Source organism: Bos indicus, chromosome 11, assembly GCF_029378745.1.
Source record: "Bos indicus isolate NIAB-ARS_2022 breed Sahiwal x Tharparkar chromosome 11, NIAB-ARS_B.indTharparkar_mat_pri_1.0, whole genome shotgun sequence".
Lineage (NCBI taxonomy): Eukaryota > Metazoa > Chordata > Mammalia > Artiodactyla > Bovidae > Bos > Bos indicus.
Genome location: NC_091770.1, coordinates 6,736,226 through 6,748,384, shown reverse-complemented (window position 1 = coordinate 6,748,384; position 12,159 = coordinate 6,736,226). Strand labels below are relative to the sequence as shown.

The 12,159-nt window shown below is 45.5% G+C and overlaps 1 protein-coding gene across 1 annotated transcript in view; it reads right to left on the bottom strand.

The window, feature by feature from the left end:
* Positions 1–11,244, bottom strand: part of IL1R1 (interleukin 1 receptor type 1) — a 138,635-nt gene extending 127,391 nt beyond the window's left edge. The window contains exons 1-2 of the mRNA XM_070798377.1: positions 11,108–11,244; positions 5,450–5,630 (exon numbers count right to left, since the gene is read on the bottom strand). The gene's annotated coding sequence lies outside the window, so the exon portion shown is untranslated. The remainder of the gene's footprint in view (positions 1–5,449; positions 5,631–11,107) is intronic.
* Between the last annotated feature and the right edge of the window lie 915 nt (positions 11,245–12,159).

Here is a 12,159-nt window from a genome sequence, read left to right as displayed (position 1 = left end):
CAGCAATATGTGAACCATGAACCGTGCATGGAAAAAGCAAGAGAGTTCCAGAAAAACATCTATTTCTGCTTTATTGACTATCCCAAAGCCTTTGACTGTGTGGATCACAATAAACTGTGGGAAATTCTGAAAGAGATAGGAATACCAGACCACCTGACCTGCCTCTTGAGAAATCTGTATGCAGGTCAGGAAGCAACAGTTAGAACTGGACATGGAACAACAGACTGGTTCTAAATAGGAAAAGGAGTACGTCTAGGCTGTATATTATCACCCTGCTTATTTAACTTATATGCAGAGTACATCATGAGAAACGCTGGGCTGGAAGAAACACGAGCTGGACTCAAGATTGCTGGGAGAAATCTCAATAACCTCAGATATGCAGATGACACCACCCTTATGGCAGAAAGTGAAGAGGAACTAAAAAGTCTCTTGATGAAAGTGAAAGAGGAGAGTGAAAAAGTTGGCTTAAAGCTCAACATTCAGAAAACGAAGATCATGGCATCCGGTCCCACCACTTCACAGGAAATAGATGGGGAAACAGTGGAAACAGTGTCAGACTTTATTTTTTGGGGCTCCAAAATCACTGCAGATGGTGATTGCAGCCATGAAGTTAAAAGACGCTTACTCCTTGGAAGGAAAGTTATGACCAACCTAGATAGCATATTCAAAAGCAGAGACATTACTTTGCCAACAAAGGTTCGTCTAGTCAAGGCTATGGTTTTTCCTGTGGTCATGTATGGATGTGAGAGTTGGACTGTGAAGAAGGCTGAGCGCCAAAGAATTGATGCTTTTGAACTGTGGTGTTGGAGAAGACTCTTGAGAGTCCCTTGGACTGCAAGGAGATCCAACCAGTCCATTCTGAAGGAGATCAGCCCTGGGATTTCTTTGGAGGGAATGATGCTGAGGCTGAAACTCCGGTACTTTGGCCCCCTCAGGCGAAGAGTTGACTCATTGGAAAAGACTCTGATCCTGGGAGGGATTGGGGGCAGGAGGAGAAGGGGACGACAGAGGATGAGATGGCTGGATGGCATCACTGACTCGATGGACGTGAGTCTCGGTGAACCCCAGGAGTTGGTGATGGACAGGGAGGCCTGGCGTGCTGCGATTCATGGGGTTGCAAAGAGTCGGACATGACTGAGCGACTGAACTGAACTGAACTGAACTGTCTTGTGACCCACTAGAATCCAATAGCATCTCATCTGCAAATTACAATACATTTTTAAAATTTTTACTGAAGTAGATTTGATGTACAATGTCATGTTTCAATAAAAGAAATTATAAAAATAAGAGAAATCTAGTCTCCTTGGAATGAAGAATTTATGCTTTCTTTTCAAGCTTATGGGGCTCACCTTTACATTTTTGCAGCATTAAAATTTTCATCTCCCTTTATCAGTATGTTTTCAACATTTGTTATAATTCTGTGCACCACTGTATCCACCCCCCATGAGCTCATAGGCTCCTGAGGTTAGGACTCCTGTACCAAGAACTGCTCAGGGCCAACCCGCCTAGGGCAGAGCCATTGTCATGACTTGCCCACCATACTTGTTTGTTGAACGAATACATATTTGCTTGTGTAACTGATCAACAGGGAAGATTTAGTAAAGAAGCTTCTGCTTGGATTGGATGGGATCAAGATTTGAAGCTGTCAGCTGACAGGGTCATTACAGGTCACCCAGTCAAACTCACACCATCACCAGCGTGTTTTACTTGCAAGTCCTGGGGAGGTTGCGACATCATGCAAGGTCACATGACTGGATAAGGAGAGTGCAAGGTAATCCAGATTGATCACTGACTTTGCCAAGGTCCAAATAAAAAAGAAGTAAAAAATGTATGAAGCATTTGAGTCAGTTCTAATGAAGTAGATGAACCTAGAGCCTATTATGCAGAGTGAAGTAAGTCAAAAAGAAAAAAACAGGTATCGTAATGCATATATATGGAGTCTAGAAAGATGGTGCTGATGAATCTACTCACAGGGCAGCAATCGAGACAGACATAGAGGACAGACCGTGGACCTGGGGGGAGGGGGAAGGGAAGAGTGGCGTGCATGGGGAGGGCAGCGCAGAACATACAACCATACACAAAACAGAGCCAATGGGAATTGGCCGTGTGATGCACGGAACTCAAACCAGGGCTCTACAACAACCCAAAGGGGTAGGATGGGGAGGGAGGTCAGAGGAGGTTCAAAAGGGAGGGGACGCATGTATACCTATGACTGATTCATGTTGGTGTGTGGCAGAAACCAACGCAATATTGTAAATCAAGTATCCTTCAATTAAAAACAAATAACTTTAATTTTTAAAATGTATGAAGGATATGCATATTGTGAACACAAAAATTCACACGTATAGATATGCATATGGCTACCTGCTCCAGTATTCTTGCCTGGGAAATCCCATGGAGAGAGGAGCCTGGCGGACTACTGTCCATGGGGCCACAAGGAGTCAGACACGACTGAGTGAGTAAACAACAACATATATATAGTGGCAAATTGCACTGTTTTCTGATAATAGAAAGGCTTCCCCAGCGGCTCAGTACTGGGTACATAATCCACCTATGATGCAGAAGACATGGGTTCGATCCCTGGGTTGAGAAGATCCTCTAGCAAAGAGAATGGCAACCCACTCTAGCATTCTTGCCTGGAGAATTCCATGGACTGAGGAGACTGGCAGGCTAGAGTTGATGGGGTCACGAAGAGTCAGACATGAATGACATGACTAAGCACTCACACACGCACACACTGATTACAGAAATGATATGTGGAAACGCACTGAAAAAATTCACGAGATGCAGAAATGTTTAGAAAGAAGACAACAAAAACCATCAACAATTCCACCATCTGGAGCTGGCCATGTTTCACATGACAAATCTCTTCCTATGTTGCTTTACTTGTCTGAGTGCCATGGTGAAAACTAGTCCCACCTTTTTACTTGGCAGAATGTCCTGGAAAAAATGGGCCCTTCTTGTCAGACACTGCCTGGATTAAACAAGGCTGCAGATTCTCCGTCACTCTCCCCTTTGAGAGGGTGGTCTGTTTCCCTTCCTTCGGAGCCTGGCATGAGCACGTTACGTCTCAGGGGCGGAGAAAGTGGTGCCGTGGCAGCGCTGGACCAGCACCTCACAAACGTCCAGCAGCTTCCACTCCTACAATCTGGAGAGTTCTGAATTCGTGTGCAAGAAACAGGCCACCCTGATGGAGAGGACACGAGCAAAGACCATGTGAAAGGCATCCCTGGCGCTCAGTGGTGAAGAATCCACCTGCCAATACAGGAGGCACAGGTTCGATTCCCAGTTGGAGAAGATCCCACATACGCGGGGCCACTAAGCCCACGGGCTCCAACTACTGAGTCCACATGCCCCAAGTCCTGAGGCCCATGAGCCCCGGAGCCTGTGTTCTGCAACAAGCTAAGTTGCCGCAATGGGAAGCCTGCGCATTGCAGCTAGAGAGCAGCCCCTGCTCGCTGCAACGAGAGAAGAGCCCGGGCAGCAGCAAAGACCCAGCACGGCCAAAACTAAAAATAAATGACTTTCTTTAAAAGACCGTGTGGAGACTCTGAGATGATGGCACAAGGGATGGGCTTTGCCATCTCAGCCTGCCAAGTGAGTCCACCCTCCAACTGCCCTCACCAAGATGGCAGCCATGGGCAAAGACCATATGGACCCCTGCCAGCCCAGCTGACACCACACGGAGCAGGAGAACTTCCCACCTGATCCCAGCCAACTCTCAGAATCACAAGAGAAGATAACATGGTGGTTGTGTCTCTGGATTTCAGGGTAGAGGTGTGGAGAGGGGCGGGCGTGATGGCACAGCAATAGATAACTGAGACAGCTAGCAATAACCTTCCAACTCCTTTGAGAAGCATCAAAACTAAATCTAAGAACTAAATCTGAAATTAAATTGCAAAGCTGCAGACCATGTGCTGTTCATCACTGATAAAGTGAAAAGAACATGGATCTAAAGAGGGTACAGCCAGGTTTAAAGGGGCTTCCCTGGTGGTTCAGACAGTAAAGAATTTTCCTGCAATGCAGGAGACCTGGCTTTGATTCCTGGGTAGGGAAGAGCCCCTGGAGAATGGAATAGCTACCCACTCCGGTATCCTAGCCTGAAGAATCCCAAGGAGAGAGGAGCCTGGTGGGCCACAGTCCATGAGGTCACAAAGAGTCAGACGTGACTGCGCAACGAACACAGCTGCAACCAGGTTTAGAACAGATTGAGCTACTTAGGAGCTGTTTAACCTCGAGAATAAGTCACTCGACCTGCTTGCTCCTCCAACCTCTATCGTAAAATAGGGTCATTGCTGATGTCAATTTCCGGGGCTTCTGAGAAAGGGCAGATGAAACCATGTAAGGAAAGATGCTTTTTACCCATAAGTAGGGTTGTTTTTGCCTCTTTTCTTTGAGCTTAGAGATTTGCTGACCATGAACAGTGACTTTTAAAAGAGAGCACTGCTCAGTTCTAATGAGGTGGATGAACCTAGAGCTTATTATACAGAGTGAAGTAAGTCAGAGTGAAGTGAGTCAGAAAAACATTGCATATTAACGCATATATACGGAATTTATAAGAATGCCCTGATGAACCTGTTTGCAGGGCAGCAATGGAGACACAGACTAGAGAACAGACTTGTAGACATGGAGAGGGAAGGAGGCGGGGGACGAAAGGAGAGAGTGGCGTGGAAACATCTACGTTACCATATGTGAAATAAACAGCCCGTGGGAATTTGCTGTACTACTCAGGGAGCTCAGACTTGGTGCTCTGTGATGATCTAGAGGGGTGGGATGAGGCGGGAGGGAGTTTCAAGAGGGAGGGGATATATATATACCTATGGCTGATTCATGTTGATATATGGCAGAAGCCAAGACAATATTATAAAGCAATTATCTTCCAATTAAAAAAAAATTTTTTTTTAAAGAGAACCCTGTTGTCTCCTCTCTTGGAAAGACAAGAGGAGGCCAGACCTTGGTTATTGCAAAGTAACATTTTATCCACGTGACATCCAAGAAAGGACTCCAAGGAAGGCCATCATGTGTTCAGTATTTTAAGCCATTTCTCAAAATTCTGTAGAAGAGGCCAGAGAGCTCGGTGGGGGCTCTTTCCTGTGAGCGCTGACCCTACTCACGAAGGCTGCATCTTAGGGTTCCCTGAGTCCCCACCTACTAAAACCAGCATCTTTGGGACCTAGGATTTCAACAAAAGAATTAGTGGAGGCAGGGTTTGGGAACCACAGCAATGAATAAACGTAGTCTCTGCACTCTGGACCCAGACCTGCCGCACCAGGAATGGGACCTCAGAAATCTGCCTTTTATTAAGTTCTCCAAGTGCTTGATATTCATGCATTCTTAAGACCCATCAGACCTTGCCTGGATCAAACAGGAACATTTAGAAAAAAGCAACGAGAGGGAAAAGGTATCCTGATATCCCAGGACCCAAGGAGAGAAGAAGTATTATACTCACCACCCCAGGAGGTGTTTCCAACAGAGCAATCCACCTGTTTGGCTCAAGCTCAGGACTGGCCGGAAGGCAGCTCTGTGGTCCCCGTGCTGTGGAAACAGCCTTCCAGCAGCTCTTTGGCAGTGTTTCTCGGCTCACTGGGGGCTGGATGACAAATCCTGGTCTTGTCCTGACATGTAAAGCCCTGGAGCGAGGGAGGGAGGGAGAGAGGAAGGGAGTGTGTGTGTAGATGTGGCCCTGGGGTTACTTCTGTGCGAACACACGGCCAGCAGAGGAGAGAAACAGCACAGCTCTCTGTCCGCGGACTAGAGCAGGGAGGCAAGGGTGGCTGGTGGGTCAGACAGACCAGGATTCAAACCCAACTTCTAATCCACACTCTTGACAACAAATACTGGGTTGGCCAAAAAGTTCTTTTGAGTTTTCCATAGGCTTTTAGCAGAAAACCTTGAACTTTCTGGCCAACTCAATACATCTTTGATAGTTCAGAGATAAAAATGAAAAAAACAAAAGAGGATTATCGTCATAATCCTCAACAGAAGGACTTCTCAGCATTGGGGACTTTCCTGGTGGCACAGTGGATAATAATCTGCCTGCCAAGGCAGGGCACGTGGGTTCAATCCCTGATCCGGGAAGACCCCATGCACTGTGGAACAACTCAGCCCTTGCACCACAACTACCGAGCCTATGTCCTGCAACTACTGAGCCCAGGTGCCTAGAGCCTGTGCTCGGCAATGGGAGAAGCCACCACAATGAGCGCCGCACCCATGCACTCAACAAAGAGCAGCCCTCACTCGCTGCAACTAGAGAAAACCCACACACTGCAATGAAGACCCAGCAGAGTCAGAAATAAATAATAATTAAAAAAAAATCTCAGAGCCTGTGAAGGAAAATAACTTAAAATGTCCGCTACAGGAAAGTGAAAATCTGTGGACATGAGGGGGAAAAGTAAAGGTTAACAACCAGATGAGAACTTGGGGGAAAGTGTTTGCAACACAAGACTACCAACAAAGGATTAACACTCAAACTAACTACTCCCATGCTGCTAAGTCACTTCAGTCGTGTCCGACTCTGTGCGACCCCATAGATGGCAGCCCACTAGGCTCCTCTGTCCCTGGGATTCTCCAGGCAAGAACACTGGAGTGGGTTGCCATTTCCTTCTCCAGTGCATGAAAGTGAAAAGTGAAAATGAAGTCTCTCAGTCGTCCCCGACTTTTAGCACCACCAAGGACTGCAGCCTACCAGGCTCCTCCGTCCATGGGATTTTCCAGGCAAGAGTACTGGAGTGGGGTGCCATTGCCTTCTCTGAACTACTCCCATAAATTCAAGCAAAAACTAGGCAAAGGATGTGAATAAACAGGCCACAGAAAAAGAAGAAAGACAGCCAATAAACAAGAAAACTATGTTCAGGATTACCAATAATCAAAGAAATATAACTTGACATAATAGGGAGGTAACATGCTTTGATAGAGACTAAAAGCAATGGCACCCCACTCCAGTACTCTTGCCTGGAAAATCCCATGGATGGAGGAGCCTGGTAGGCTGCAGTCCATGGGGTTGCTAAGCGTCAGACCTGACTGAGTGACTTCACTTTCACTTTTCACTTTCATGTACTGGAGAAGGAAATGGCAACCCACTCCAGTGTTCTTGCCTGGAGAATCCCAGGGATGGGGGAGCCCGGTGGGCTGCCATCTATGGGGTCACACAGAGTTGGACACAACTGAAGCAACTTAGCAGCAGCAAAAGATTCCTAATAACCAAGGAAGTAAAATATACAGAAACAGGCACAGCTGTTAAAAGTGTAAATTGTTGAAATCTTTTTGAAAGGACAAAGTATCAGTATCAAGCAAAATATAAAACTTGCCCTCCACTTATCCCAGCAATTTTATATCTAGGAGTTTATCCCAAACTGGTCTTTGTGCAAATAAATAGCTCTGTGTGTACAGTACAAGGCTGGTGTTTTAAACAGCATCTGTAATCCTGATGAATTTGGACTGAGATTAGGGGACCCCTGTGGAGGAGGTATGGCCCAGATGCTTCCATGAAAGATGACCCCTGACCAGTCGTTGGTCAAGGAGGGGGACTTCACTGGTGATCCAGTGGTTGAGATTCTGCCTTCTGATGCAAGGGACTTGAGTTCCATCCCTTTTCCAGGAACTGGTATGCTACATTCCATGGGACAAGTAAGCCTGTTCATGGCAACTACTGAGCCCACAAGCTACAACTAAGACTCAACACAGCAAAAAATAAATAATTTTTTTTAGAAAAAGAGGGGTCCAACCAACCAAGCAGTTGGGGCTCCAAAATCACTGCTGATGGTGGCTGCAGTCGCAAAATTAAAAGATGCTTGCTCCTTGGAAGAAAAGCTATGACAAACCTAGGCATCATATTAAAAAGCAGAGACATCACTTTGCTGACAAAGGTGCATATAGTCAAAGCTACGGTTTTTCTAGTCGTCATAAACAGATGTGAGAGTTGGACCATAAAGAAGGCTGAGTGCCAAATAATTGATGCTTTCGAACTGTGGTGCTGGAGAAGATTCTTGAGAGTCCCTTGGACTGCAAGGAGATCACACCAATCTCTACAGGAAATCAGTCCTGAATATTCATTGGAAAGACTGATGCTGAAGATCCAATACTTCAGCCACCTGATGTGAAGAGCTGAATCACTGGAAAAGACCCTGATGCTGGGAAAGACTGAAGGCAAAAGGACAAGGGGGTGACACAGGATAAGCTGGTTGGATGGCCTCACCGACTCAATGGACATGAGTTTGAGCAAACTCCAGGAGATAATGAAGGACGGGGAAGCCTGGTGTGCTGCAGTCCATAGGATTGTAAAAAGTCAGACACAACTTAGCAACTGAACAATAAATAACCAAGACGAACTGAACGATTCTTCCTTGCCATGTAAGGAGAAGTGTTTGGTTTTTTTCTCTTTCTGCTGTGAGGTTGTAAAGCCTGGTGTTGCTATAACAAGCATTTTGCCACCATGAAGGGGAAATTACCTTCTTAAGAAAACCAACATGTAGAGGAGGGCATATCACAGGGAAACAAATGGCAAAGATAACAGAGAAACAACCAATGGAGCTAGAATCACTGGATTAAGCCCATCCTGAAGCCACCATTTCTGTGAACTTCAGTTATAAAGGCCAATAGCTTTCTTTATGAAGCCCAACTGATACTTGCAGCCAATGTTTCCTGATATAGCCAGCAGAAAAGACTTGGTTAAATAGATTATGATACGGCCATATAATAGAATACTGTGCATGGGATAAGAAATACAGGTGGCTGCATAGCAGTATTCTGTATAGATTTCCATTAGCTATTGTTAATCAGGAAAATGCTGGGGACTCATAGGCATGATGTCACCCATTTAGATAAAAAAGTAAATTGAGCTCTAGAGATACAAATTAGAATCATAAAGGAAGAAGAAGCTTTTATTTCTACCGTACACACTTCTGAATTTTTTTAAGGTTTTAACAATAAGTATGTGTAAAAAGCAGAGACATCACTTTGCCAACAAAGGTCCGTATAGTCAAAACTGTGGTGTTTCCAGTAGTCATGTACAGATGTGAGAGTTGGACTATAAGAAAAGCTGAGTGCCTAAGAATTGATGCTTTTGAACTGTGGTACTGGAGAAGACTCTTGAGAGTCCCCTGGACTGCAGGGAGATACAACCAGTCAATCCTAAAGGAAATCAATCCTGAATATTCATTGGAAAGACTGATGCTGAAGCTCCAATACTTTGGCCACATGATGAGAAGAGCTGACTCATTGGAAAAGACCCTGATGCTGGGAAAGATTGAGGGCAAGAGGAGAAGGGGGTGACAGAAGATGAGATGGTTGGATGGTACCACCAACTCAAAGGACACAAGTGTGAGCAAACTCTGGGATATAGTGAAGGACAGGGAAGCCTGGTTGTGTTGCAGTCCATGGGGTCACAAAGAGTTGTACACAAGTTAGTGAAGAACAACAACTTTTAAAATATATGAATATGCATAAATATATATTTCAGTTTGGGAACTCTGAAGTGCTCTAGGTAACACTATTTTTTAAGTATGATATTAAAAATAGATATTTAAACCGACATTTAAATAGAAAATTTTATTAACATAGTCTCCAAATGTCTTTTTTTTTTTTTTTACATAAGATCAGTTTGTATAACCTGATGTTATTTAGCTTTTAATCACTTCCTCTGGTTTCTTATCTGTCTGGAAACAGAAGTGTGTCCTTTTTTAATATATATAATGTGGACCATTTTTAAAGTTTTCATTGAATTTGTTACAATATTGCTTCTGTTTAATGTTTTTCATTTTTTGTCCATGAGGCACGTGAGATCTTAGCTCTCTGACCAGGGATCAAACCCATATCCCCTGGATTGAAGGTGAAGTCTTAAGCACTGGACAACCAGGGAAGCCCCAGAATGTGTGTCTTGATCCCTAAAAGTAATAAAAATAAAAACTGTCTCACGGGGCTGAAAATGAGTGATCAGTGCTAGTTCTGGTATTCTGTACTCTTCTGACATTACATTTCCTCAAACGCCCTGGAAGCAGCACCCACCCAACCCCTGAGTCTGGCTCAGGGGCCGTGCCGGGCTTCTGGATACTGGAAACAGCACGGCTGTGAACACAGTCCCAGGGAAGCCAGGAAGGCCCTTTAAGGGAACCTCAGCCTCATCACCCAGCCCGTTGATAAGGAGCCTCAGGAAAGTCATCTGGCTGCCCTATTCATTTTTCAGATGATTAATGAAGACAAATCACTTGGAATTTTCCTTAACTGGACATCACCGCCCATTTTCAACATGAGAAAATGAAAGGGAGGAGCTGCCAATGAGTGAAGTCCTGGACCACTCTCTACAGGACGCCCTGGGATAGGTTTCCTTCTTGGGGGAGGTGGGCAGGCGTGGTGGAACAGAGCCAGCCAGGGCTGCCGTCTCCCCCATGTCTGCAACTCGGTGGGGTCTGAGCCCTGATGTGGGGCCTTCTGACATCCCAGGTCCCAGCTCTCCAATGATGAATATTATACACATACACACACCACTCATACACACATCACACACACACACCATACATGCCCACCACACACTCACACTTTGATTTTTTTTAAGAGCCTTCAATAAAGTTTTAAATTGCTGTCCATTATTGTTGTCAATGACTGGGCTACCGATTCTTCTAAGGAAAATGTTGAACAGGGCTGGTCTTTGAAGTTACCCTGCCCGGTGGACACATATCTGTATACATACCTGCAATCTGAGAAAGATTCCTGTGCGATGGAGACATGGGAAAGGCATCTAACTCCTTGCAGAATTTTACAGAAAGGAGGACATTGTGTTATTTGAAGACGTGATAAAGTACAAAATAAACAGGCTTCATAAGTGGTGCAGTGGTAAAGAACCTGCCTGCCAACTCAGGAGACCTGGGTTCGATCCCTGGGTCAGGAAGATCCCCGGAAGTAGGAACTGGCAACCCATTCCAGCATCCTTGCCTGGGAAATTCCACGGGCAGAGGAGCCTGGCAGGCTACAGTCCATGGGTTCGCAAAGAGTCGGAAATGACTACGCATGCGCACACAAAAGAAACAGGAATTGATTAAGCTCCCACCGGACCCACAGAGAGCGGGGTGGGATGACGGAAGGACTTTGCTGGTGACTGACCCTAGTGACTTGCCTTTGTCGGGTGCAGGATTCCTCCCTGGGAATGCGGATAACCACCCCTACTCCATGGCGGGATGAAGGCTGAGGTGAAAGGCTTTATCAGGAAAGGCACACTGAATATCAGACGCTAGCGGTGGGGGCGAGTGGGTGCCAAGATTGGCAACCAACTGGGCCTCTCAGAAACCAGCGGGTGACCTGAGGCTACCGTTTGAAAAAATCACCGCCCCCGCTCTTATCTCCCCTGGAACCACATCCTCCCTGCAATCAGGCTGCCTTATCAGCGTTTCCACACCCCAGGCTCAGCCAGCTTGGCACTTTTCAGACTCCTCTGGAACAAGTGTCCAGGCCCTCCACCCCCTTACTCTCTTTTTAAAGTTCATTCTCTTCTCCAAAGAAGATATACGGATGACTAATAAACACATAAAAAAAAAAAAAAAAAAAAAACCTCAACATTGCTTATTATTAGAGCAAGGCAAATCAAAACCACGATGAAGTTCTCACCTCATACCGGTCAGAACAGCCATCATTAAAAAAAGCCTACAAACCATTAATGCTGGAGAGGATGTGGAGAGAAGGCAACCCTCTTGTACTGTTGCTGGGAATGTAAATGGATATAGCCATTATGGAGTTTAGTCCAGAGATTTCTTAAAGTTCAATCGCTCATCGCTCCAAGAAGCCTTCAAACTACCCTCCAGAGCTGCCCCTCTCTCCCGTCCCCCACCCTCCTAGTCTACCATCCTTGCTCAAAACATCAGGCAGCTCCCCCTGAACAACCCCCTATCAGAGAGGGCAGGTATGGGATGGAATCAAGACTCCAACATAACCATCGCACTGATTTCCAAAAGGTTCCACTTAAAACCTTTGACTTTTAAGTCTGGTCCTTGAGTCAGAATAAAAGGCCTTCCAAAGAAGGGCAATGCCAAAGAATGTTCTAACTATCACACAAGTGCTCTCATTTCACAGGCTAGCAACGTAATGCTCAAAATCCTTCAAGCTAAGCTTCAACAGTACATGAACCAAGAACACCCAGATGTTCAAGTTTTGTTTAGAAAAGGCAGAGGAACC